The sequence below is a fragment of the Mus pahari genome, chromosome 20, assembly GCF_900095145.1.
Source record: "Mus pahari chromosome 20, PAHARI_EIJ_v1.1, whole genome shotgun sequence".
Lineage (NCBI taxonomy): Eukaryota > Metazoa > Chordata > Mammalia > Rodentia > Muridae > Mus > Mus pahari.
The window spans coordinates 27,251,985-27,262,824 of record NC_034609.1 but is presented as its reverse complement, the minus strand read 5'-3'; the positions used below and the strand labels follow the sequence as shown (position 1 = coordinate 27,262,824).

Here is a 10,840-nt window from a genome sequence, read left to right as displayed (position 1 = left end):
TTTCTTTCTTTCTTTCTTTCTTTCTTTCTTTCTTTCTTTCTTTCTTTCTTTCTTTCTTTCTTTCTTTCTTTCTTTCTTTCTTTCTTTCTTTCTTTTTTAAAGATATACTTGTTTTTATTTTATGCCTATGAGAGTTAGCCTGCATAGGTATGTCTACAACCTGCATGCAGTGCCCTCATAGGCCAGAAGAGGGCAATAGATCCTCTGGCACGGAAGTCAGGGATGGTTGTTGTAGTGGACCAAGTGCTCGTAACTGCTGAGCTATCTCTCCAGGTCCTGGAAATCATTCCTTAGCTTTAAATTTGCCTTCACGGGGACCTCCAAAACCATGAGTACCTGGACAAGAGACCTCCCCACTTCTTGGAAGCATGTGCCTTAATGGCCACAGTGCTGGTGTGGGAACGATTTCACTCTGAGGAATGTTGGGGTCTGGCAGCTGAGGGTTTAGGGTACAAAGCCTCAGCTAGAGCACATAGCATCCATGAGACACTGCCAAGAACGTGGTTACATCTTCCCTCACTTTCGACAGAAAGCCCACACACAGGACACAGGCTCGGATGCTTACAGAGGCAGCCAGACTACTGAGCGGAACTCTTCTCTTCAGACCTTCATGCTCTGATTTCCCTGATCTTTCCATAATTGCAGAAGTCACAGCGACAATCTCATTTATGTGCGGAATTAAAGATCTTAACGGGTAGGACCTGGTGACCTTTTTACTTTATGCATAGTCTCTGAAGGTTTTGAATTTGTTTTAATTTCAATAAAGAAGCCCGAATCCCTTTTAAGCAAATAAATATGGCAACAGCTTCATCAGGGACTTCCTGCGAACAGCATACAGGGTGACTAATCCTGGCAGCAGGAACCATTCACCCTGATCACCAGTTGTCCCTCTTGGTCACAATTTGACATATTCCCATGGCCCCAGGAGTCCTTAAAGAGGGCGTGCCATGCTTGGAGGAGCCCTCCCTGGGTTAACCTCTTGCTTAACTCTGTTTTCCTTTGGCTAACTGTGGCTTGTCATGTCTGACAAGGGTAACCTTGAAGTGGCAGAGTGTGTGTTGCAGGGCATTATGGGAGCTTAAGCAGAGTATATGGAAGGCATGAGAACTGCTCAGTGGCTGCCTTCCTGCTGGGAGCCAGGCTTTGTGAGCCAGGCTGAGCTTGCACAGAGCCCGGAGACCTCTGAAGTTTGTATGTTTGGTTAAAGGTGTATTGGCCATTCTGCCTGAAAAGCATCCTCCTGCTCGGAGAACAGAGCTTTCAGGAGGCAAGGCAGGCAGACACTACGGCAGAGATGGCGGAGATGATGCTATCTATTCTGCCAGAAGCATCCATTTCTGGAGTGAGTTTTTGATCAAAGCTCTTTTACTTTCCTTGCCTGTAAATGGCCACGCTTTCCTGATAATGGCGTTGTTTAATGGGGGGAATTGAGTGAGTTAAAGGTGGCAAAGGGCTAATGCCAATGACAGAATTATGAGTTCTTATAGTCAGGTTGAGTACTCCTCTGTGCACATGCATCATTTCACACAGGCAAGCACCTCACAGGTTACAAAGCTAGTCTGTAGTGGGTTTGGACCAATGCTGCTTATATTCCAATGTTAATTTGGGTCCCCAAAATTGTTTGCAGACAAGAGTCTGACAGTTTGCATGAGAGAGTAAGACAGCAAGGGAACCTAGACCCCAGTTGGTTCTGATTGGTAAATAAGGGTGCCAATCACCAATACCCGGCCAGGACAGACAGGCAGGACTTTAGGATTGCCAGACTTGGGGCCTGGAGGGAAGGAAGAAGGGATCTGCTGTGCAGGGAGAGTGTGGATGAGAGTAGCTACACCATGCCTGAGTAAGAGTGCAGGGCAAAAAGGCATGGCTTCCATGTGAAGGAGTTAGGAGAATGTGGCCCAGAGTGTGGCCCAGTTGGACAGTAGCCAAGAGAGTATAGAGCTAGTAAGTAATAACTTAGGATAGACCCCGTGGAGGTTAGGCAGTAGTCCAGCTACCGAGCTCTATAAAGGCTGTGCGTGTGTGTGTTTCATTCCGGAACCTAAACCATTGGGGTGGGTAGCAAACCCACTGCGGGGACTTCATTAAATATTAAAATCAACATGCGCCCACGTTTCATGTCTCATGTGAGTCTCGAGAGTGTTCTGCAGAATAGTGTAAGTGATGAAGAAGGTCTAGGAGCACAGCTCAGCCCAGATTGCTTGAGGGTCAGTTCTCAGACCACCTCAGCAATTGGCAAGCAGCTTCCTGATTGACTAATTGAGTGCTGGTTTTCACTGGGAGATGTAGTGACCTTTCAATTCAACGGTATTATGTTTTTAAATTACTTTGATGCAATGCTCTTTTGTGATGATAAATTAGTTAACAATAGCATGCTTACGTTTACAAGGCCAGTGAGATAGCTCAGTGAGGGAAGGTGCCTGCCTGCCACAGAGGTGCTCACATCATGTGAGTAATTGGCTCCTAAAAGCTATCCTCTGAGCACCGTGTGCATGTATTGGTATACATACATGCTCAAATACATGCATGCATACCAAACAAATGAACACAAAAAACCCCCAAACATATTCACAGAAGAAAATTATGGCTATATGAATAGAATGTGTTCTATTTCTCTGTCTCTCTCTCTCTTTTAGAAAAATGGGAGGGGGGAGAGATGGCCACATGTGGTTGTACACACATCTGCTCTCAGTGCTTGTAAGGCAAAGGCAGAGGCATACACATCTACCTGAGTTCAAGATTAATCTACATGTGAGCTCCATGCCAACCAGGGCTACATATGAAAACCTCATCTTACATGAAACTGAATGACAATAATACCCACAATTCAATAAGTCTAAGATAACTTTGAAATATGTGTGTAGTTCTTTCACGTCTGTCCTGGACTTGAGCATGCTGAATGGGATGGGGAGTTATTTCAGGAGCATTATGCTGTGTGCATATAGTATTTCAACATACACAATGGAGTTAATATAACACGCTTTCTTTTATGCTTTCCATTCTAAACTTCACAAAGGTTTTAAGACCTGGATTAACTCTTATAACATAATCATCCAGATTCTTAATTTTAAAACTGCCTTTCTCATTGTTCCTTTATATGTTCTCTATCACCAGTCCTGCCATCAGCTCATCTTTGAAAGCTAGTATTAATTATTAACTGGACCAAGTTTAGAGCCAGGCTTCTAAACTTACTTATGAGCATTTTGATCAAGGTGGGACACCTCCACTATCCCCTGGGCAGGGGAATCTTCAATGTCAATCGATGGACATGAGTGCCAGCATTGAGGGCATTCATTGCTATATCCCTGATGAGGGCATTCATTGCTATATCCCTGATTATGGTTATCGATGGATGTGAGTGCCAGCATTGAGGGCATTCATTGCTATATCCCTGATTATGGCTGTGATGTTACTTCCTATGACAGACAGTGACCTGAAACTGTGATCTGAAATCATCCTGTCCTTTATATGTTGCTTTTGTCAAGGCATTTTATTCCAGCAACTGGAAAAGAAATCAGGACTCTGTCCATCTATCCATCTATCCATCTATCTATCTATCTATCTATCTATCTATCTATCTATCTATCTATCTATCTATCTATCTAATCTACCATTACCATGTATGTATGTGTATATATATTATGGCTATATGAACAGAATGTGTTCTCTCTGTGTGTCTTTCTCTATGTGTTTCTCTGTCTCTGTCTCTGTGTCTACCTGTCTATCTATCTATCTATCCATATATATATATGTATATATATATATATATATATATATATATATATATATATATATATATATATATATATATATATATATATATATATATATATATATATATATATATATAATATCTATCCATTGTGACATCATGACATCATCTATTATTACCCATTCATCCATCATCCCTCCATCTACCTATACAAACACATATGCTCCTGTCTGATCTGGATGCTTTGCCTCAGCTAGCGATATTTTAAAATGAGTAATTCCTTGCTGTGGGCTTTTCCTTTGCACGGCGGGATATTTATCACCATGCTTTGTCTCTAACCTCCACATTCTAGTAGCAGTTCCCACCTATTTTCAGTTGTTATAAACTCAAATATTTTCAAACTTTACCAGGTTTCCCCTGAGGGAAAGAATAAATCCTGGCTGATGACCACTGTTTTCTATCCACTTCCAAAGCTTACAGTTTAAACGCACAAATTCACATCAATACCTTCATTTCTGACCCTGAACCTCCCATCCAACTTCCCCTTTCTATTTATGTAAAATGGCTTTGTTTTTTATTTTTTTGAACATCAAAAACCTGGTTGTTACTTTTCTTACTGTAATTCTTGACTTGCTTAAACGGTCTGAATGTACTCATTGTCCTTACTCTGCCATTTGCTTCTCCAGACTCTCAGACCCTGTCATCGGAACCCTTATCTCCTTCCCTGGTCTCATGGCCACACCAGGCCACTTCCGTCTTTCCTATGTGTGCTTTCATCTATCCTTCCCACTGCTAAGTTTCGAATCCCGTAAAGGCAGTTAGCAAGCTTGTTCCATTCCTGCCTAATCTTTGATGGCCGGCATAGTGCCAGCGTATAATCAGAGCTCATTATTTGATAAATGACTAGATGTGTGTACCTATGCTGGGCTTGTCACTGCCATGCACACGTTGCTCCTAAGCACATGGGCCCTTGCCCTATGCCCATCTTCCAGGTAGGAAACACTGAGGCTGAGCTCTGTGCCTCTCATACTCCTGTGCAAACTGTCAAGTGGCATTCGGCTCAAACCCAGCTCTATCTATCTGTCAGGCAATGTGCCCTTTCTGACCATGGAGGTTTTTCTCATTCTTCAGGGTTTAAGAGCTGCATTTCTAGCTGACCGAGGGTCTTTATCTATGTCTCTGTTTGACAGTAGGGAAGATCTCCTCTGCCATTCCTTCCTGCCTGGCCTCATCTCTAACAATCCTACCACCTTGCTGCTCTCTCTACCATCCCTCCATGGTGGCCAGGCATATCTGCTCATCTTTTTTGGAGCTTGCCTGGGGTAGAGTGATGATGGGGAAAAGGACTGTCTCTCTGGCACCCTGAAGGGTTTTCAAATAGAGCTCCTCGACTGAAGTTCAGACACACCTGACGGTCTAGCCTGGACCGAAAGGAGGAGGGGCAGGGATGTTGGAATTTCGCCCTGTTTGGCCTTTCATCTGAACCTGATGCCAAGGCTTCCCTTGCAGAGAGTGAAAATAATTCTGAACCTTTTGCCTGCCTCTTACAGTCCCTAGCTTAGTGTGGAATGCTAACTTTCTATTGACCTGAGGGGTTTCTGTGTGATGGTACTGCAGCTAGTGATGATGGTGATGATGGTGGTGGTAGTGGTGGCGATGGTGTTGTTGTTGTTGTTGTTGGTGGTGGTGGTAGTGGTGGTGGTGATGGTGTTGTTGTTGTTGTTGTGGTTGTTGTTGGTGGTGGTGGTGATGGTGGTGATAGTGGTTATGGTGGTGGTGATATTGTTGTTGTTGTTGATGGTAACAAGCACAATATGATAGAACAAGCAAACAGCCCATTAAAATTTGACCAGTTTCATTTCAGTATTTTAGTTCTCCCTTTTCACTGTGTCAAAATCTCTGAACCTCTCCCAACTTCTGCAAAGCAAGGCAGAGTTTAGAGAAATGCAAAGGGCACTTTGACCTTGGGCATGCCGAAAGGGCTCCTTCTTAGTGAGGGGAACTGCAGCGGGAGAGGAGGAAGTCCTTGACCTCAGGAGAGCCACCTTCTAGAATGTGCCGCAACTCTGAACTTGGGGCCTTTATCAGGGTTTCTTACCCATGGGCCCTTGGAGACCGAGTGTGGCAAGTAGGCCTGCAGTAATTGCAGCCTCAGACTTCATTCTTTCCTGAGAGTCCCTGAGCCCTAGCGGCCTTGTCTGCGAAATAGGGATAGCAGCTTGTTTATCAGAAGATAGCTGAGAAGGCCTTAGATGCTGGCTGCTGCCACCTGGGGCCATTTGCATTGCTTGATCCAGTCCATGTGTCTTTGGAACAGAGAGGGTGGAGAGGGAAAGAGGACGGGGGAGAAAGATGAAATGAAAGGAAACAAAAAAAACCTTTTCGTATCCTGAGACTGGCATCCAGTAGTGAACGAATCTGCAAGTCCTTACACTTGTGGTTGGATTTCAGCACCACGACAATCCTGTATGGCCGAAATAATGAAGATCCTAACTAGGCAACACCTCAGGAAACAGTCCTTTAGGCAGGTGAGGGACTTCTGTCAGGCCACTGCTGAGACATTGTACCAGAATTCAAGCCCCTATGTCCTCCAGGTTCCAACGCTGGGTGCTCTTTCTACCCACCATCTCCCGTTAATGTGCCTGTTTACCAAAGTCCACCCACTTCTCTCTGATGCAGAACTACCCAGATCTGTGATAGCAGACTCCATTACTTCCAAATAGGGGTCTTTACTATTTATTTGGGTATCCATTGGCCGACAGTATTGATCAGGCCAATGGGTATCGACAAGGGAATAACTGTAGCATCATCACACCCACTAACTGTGTTTGATCCAGTGGCTAATGGGGTCATTAGCAAAGGAGAGTAATTGTAGGTGTGCCTTGCCCTACTGCTGCTGGCCAGATCGATGGTCATTTATCATCTTCCGACATCTGTGCCTGGGGTGCAGGCAATGGCATCAAGTTGGGGTTGACATCAATTCCTGGGAAGATAAACATACTTTATAACTTATCTGTGGTCCGAGGCACTGCCCTTCAAGGTAGACCTGTGTTGGGAGCCTGCAGCTGCTGAGGTGGTGTGCCTCAGCCCTGAAGCGGACCTTGGCATCTCAATATTCTCCATTTGAGTAAATTCAGACCCGGAGGGCACACTCGAGATGGTATGTTTGATCCTGAAGGCACCCAGCAAGCCTCCTGCTTGAAACAGCACCAGCTAGACAGAATCAATTTCCCATTGACTTTCAGCTCCATCTCAGACGCAGTGTAATTCTCTTCTGAAGGTTTATAAAGGCCATTGACTGTCTTATAAAAGATTTAAACACTCACCTAGTGGCACACAGGAGCTCTATCTATCATGATGCCTTTTTTTGACAATTTGTGGGGGTGGGGATAAATTGGGGGGAGGGATGTTGGAGGTTCCCAGGGCAGCCATGGTTCAGCCTGCCAGTGGCTGCAGGATCTGTTCACAGAAAATGAATGGATCAATTGAAGGGCCTTCCTCATTCATCACTGAGGGGCTCATCTCTACAAGAAGTCAGACTCCCCTTGTTCCACTCTGAGAACAAATCACATGTGACATCAGATAAACCTCACCCCCACATTACCTCTGCTTGAACTAAGGGCATGTAACTGGCATGCGAGTGAAACCAGAGGCTACTTGCTTATCAGGCCCGAAGCATTTCACAGCCAACAGCTGGGCAACAATGATGGCTTTCCCCCTTGCACGGACCTGTGCTATGAGAGGTGCATCCCTGTTTTCTCTTTAGATCTACAGAGTAAGTCTGGAAGGCAAATGACACCAGACTGCTGTAAACATTTTACATAGGTGGAACTGAAGTTCAAATAGAGTATATCAAGTTGGACAATTCAATCCTAATTTTCAAGAGGAAGCTCAACTTTCAGGGACTGAGGGGGTTGCTCGGTTGGTGGAATGTTAGCTTTGTAAGCATGAAGACTTGAGTAGAGATGTCAGCACATGCATATAATCCCAGTGGTGAGGAAGCAGACAGAGGTATCCCTGGGCACGGGTTCTAATGAGAGAGACTGTCTCAAGATATAAAGGTGGACAAATGACCAAGGAACAACATCTGACATCACTCTCTAGCCTCCACGTACACATATGTGCCTGGATACCTAAACACATGGGAACATGCATGTGTGCATGTACATATACATATTCATACAGGTAGATTATAGATAGATAGGTAGATAGATGATAGGTGATAGATAATAGATGATAGAGAGGTAATAGGTAAATGATAGATTATAGATATAGAAATAGATGATAGATGGATCTTAGATAAATGATAGAAGGATAGATAAGAATTTCAACGTATCTCCTTCAGCATCTTTTCTTGATATCCATCTATTCTGTAGCCAGCCAGGTGGTGAGAAAGGGAAAAATAGGATGATGGAATTTATTCCCCCCCCCACCAAAAGAGCTCTTTCCAGGGTGATATTGTCAAAGGGTTAGGCTTTTGCATTCAGTGCATTAGCAGCTAGAATAGTTCTATAGTTAAACTATACAGGCACACATGAGGTATGGCAGTCAAAACTCGGTGGCAGGATATCAATGGCCTAGGATGTAGGTAAAGGTTTTAAGACACAAGGAAACCCAACATACTTGGGAAACTGTGACCTTGAGTAATATTGATAAGATGGGGACAATGCCTGAGGACCAAAGTCAGGCCCTTTCCCTTGTGGATAGCAGATCTGGCTCCTTCCTCTCATCTTCCCCGGGTCTCCCTGGTCTCTCTGGTCTCTGGGCTACTCCCTATTATACTAGCTGTACTCCCACCCCAGGGGCCTTCACACCATCTTTTCCCATTGCCTGGAACGACGTTCCTACAGATACATTCCTGAGACTTAAACCCATCTCCCCCAAGTCTTTGCTGCAGCATCATTTTCTGAGTCAGGCGTGTTCTGATCACTTGGTTAAGACGAGAAGCCCTCCTGGTCCCCATCTCCCGAAATCAAGATCACCTTTCTCTGCTACTCTTCCCTTTCCCCACAGCACTTGCTTCTTATTTGGCTCCTCTTCCTCTTCCTCCTCTTCAGTCAGAGTCTTACAAGGAATCGCAGGGAATCATGAACTCATGGTCTTCCTAGGCCCAGCATCCTAGGTTACATCACTGCTCCTGGAACACAGGACCACCCTCTAACTGTAATGCAGTTTGCCTTCTTGCTAAGACTATTATTGGCTTCCTTCTTCCTCAGCCAACCCCGTTAGGCAGAGATCAATGTCTGATTTATCACCAGGGCCAAGGGCACAGATGGCACGGACTAGATACTCAGTAAAGGTTTGTTGAGTAGGTGAATTAACAAATGGCTGGACTTTGATGATTGCCAAGGAGAAAGGTACAAGTTCTTTGCTGGGGGGAAGGAGTTAAAGGAAGTTGACCATCGAGGAGTTACATAATTATGCTTGGTTCAGAGAGGTTTTTTTTTCCCCAGTGGGAAGACACATACAGATCAGAAAGACACAATCCAGATGAGGGATGGGAAGGAGGCTCTGGGGTTGAGATGGGAATGAGAAGCTAGGAACAGTAGCCCAATGAGGATTAAATAGATCTGACTCAGGCCTGGTAGTGGGCTCAGCAGTTTAAAGCACATATTTCTCTTGCGAAGGCTCTATATTAGGCAGCTCACAACAGCCTATATTTCCAGCTTTAAGGGATCTGATTCCATCTTCTGGTTCCTGAGCATTCAGGTGCACCACACACACACACACACACACACACACACACACACACCTAATCACACAAATACACACACAAACATTTTCATACACAAACATACATTTAGCCACACAAATACATACACAGACACACACACACACACACACAGACACACACACACAGACACACACATAGACACACACTTAATCACACAAATACACAAACATTTTCACACACAAACATACATTTAGCCACACAAATACACACACACACACACACACANACACACACACACACTTAATCACACAAATACACACACAAACATTTTCACACACAAACATAAATTTAGCCACACAAACACACACACACACACACACACACATATGGGCACATACATGGACACACACGTGGACACTTAAAAAAGGAAAAGGCTGGAGAGGAAGCTTAGTGGTTAAGAGCATTTGCTACCATTGCAGCAAATTCAGTTGCCTGGCAACTAGACAATGATTCACAATATTTGTAACTCCAGTTTCAAGAGATCCAATCCGTACTTCTTGCCTCTCTGGGCATCAGGCATGCATGTGGTGCACAGGCATACATGTAGGCAAAACACCCATACACACAGACAAAAACTGGTTAAAATTAAAACCAACTCCTTAAAGAGGTGACACAAGTCTTGAAGCTCACCCTCCCAGGGTTTGGTTGAAGCTCACCCTCCCAGGGTTTGGTTGAATCAAGCCCTGACTCTCTGGGCTACTCAGAAAACAAGAGGTGGGGGTCAGAAGAAAAGGTTGTGGAGTCAGTTCTCTGCATCTATCTTTCTCAGTTCCAGGGATCAAACTGAGGTAGTCAGGCAACCAATACTGGGGGCTTGGGAGAGGGGGTGGCGGCCAGCACCTTTACATGCTGAGTAATCTTGCTGGCCCTCTAAGGTAGTTTTAAATCCAGTCATGTTGATGATGAATATTAACCACCATACTAGGGAAAACTTTGTGGGATCAGAAGCCTTATCCGAAGAAAGGATATTAACTACCTGGGAGTCTGAATGAGAAGGGAGAATCCCAGCACTGAGGTTTGGGCCGACTATTGGGCATTTTGTAGATGAAAGGGAGGAATATTAAATCATGAAATTGCAAATCTCACAGTCAATAATGTTCAGGCCAAGCAAAAGTTATTTTTTATGACACCTTCTGGTGCATGGTGCTCTCTGTGCCAAGAAGACTCAACTCAAAAAACAAAACAAAACAAAACAAAACAAAAACATGAAAGCCTATTGCCTTAGCCCTCAGCTCCCCAAGGTGGTCCTTGGGGTAGAGTCCTGTGTAACCAACCACACAGATTCCAGCAGCCGGATGAGAAGCAGAAGCAGAAGCAGAAGCAGAAGCAGAAGCAGAAGCAGAAGCAGAAGCAGAAGCAGAAGCAGAAGCAGAAGCAGAAGCAGAAGCAGAAGC

At 44.5% G+C, this 10,840-nt stretch overlaps 1 long non-coding RNA gene across 1 annotated transcript in view; it reads right to left on the bottom strand.

Annotated features, from left to right (window-relative positions):
- Window positions 1-6,434: 6,434 nt before the first annotated feature.
- LOC110337189 overlaps window positions 6,435-10,840 on the bottom strand; it is a 73,552-nt gene continuing 69,146 nt past the window's right edge. The window contains exon 5 of the long non-coding RNA XR_002381251.1: window positions 6,435-6,695. This is a non-coding gene — a long non-coding RNA (uncharacterized LOC110337189). The remainder of the gene's footprint in view (window positions 6,696-10,840) is intronic.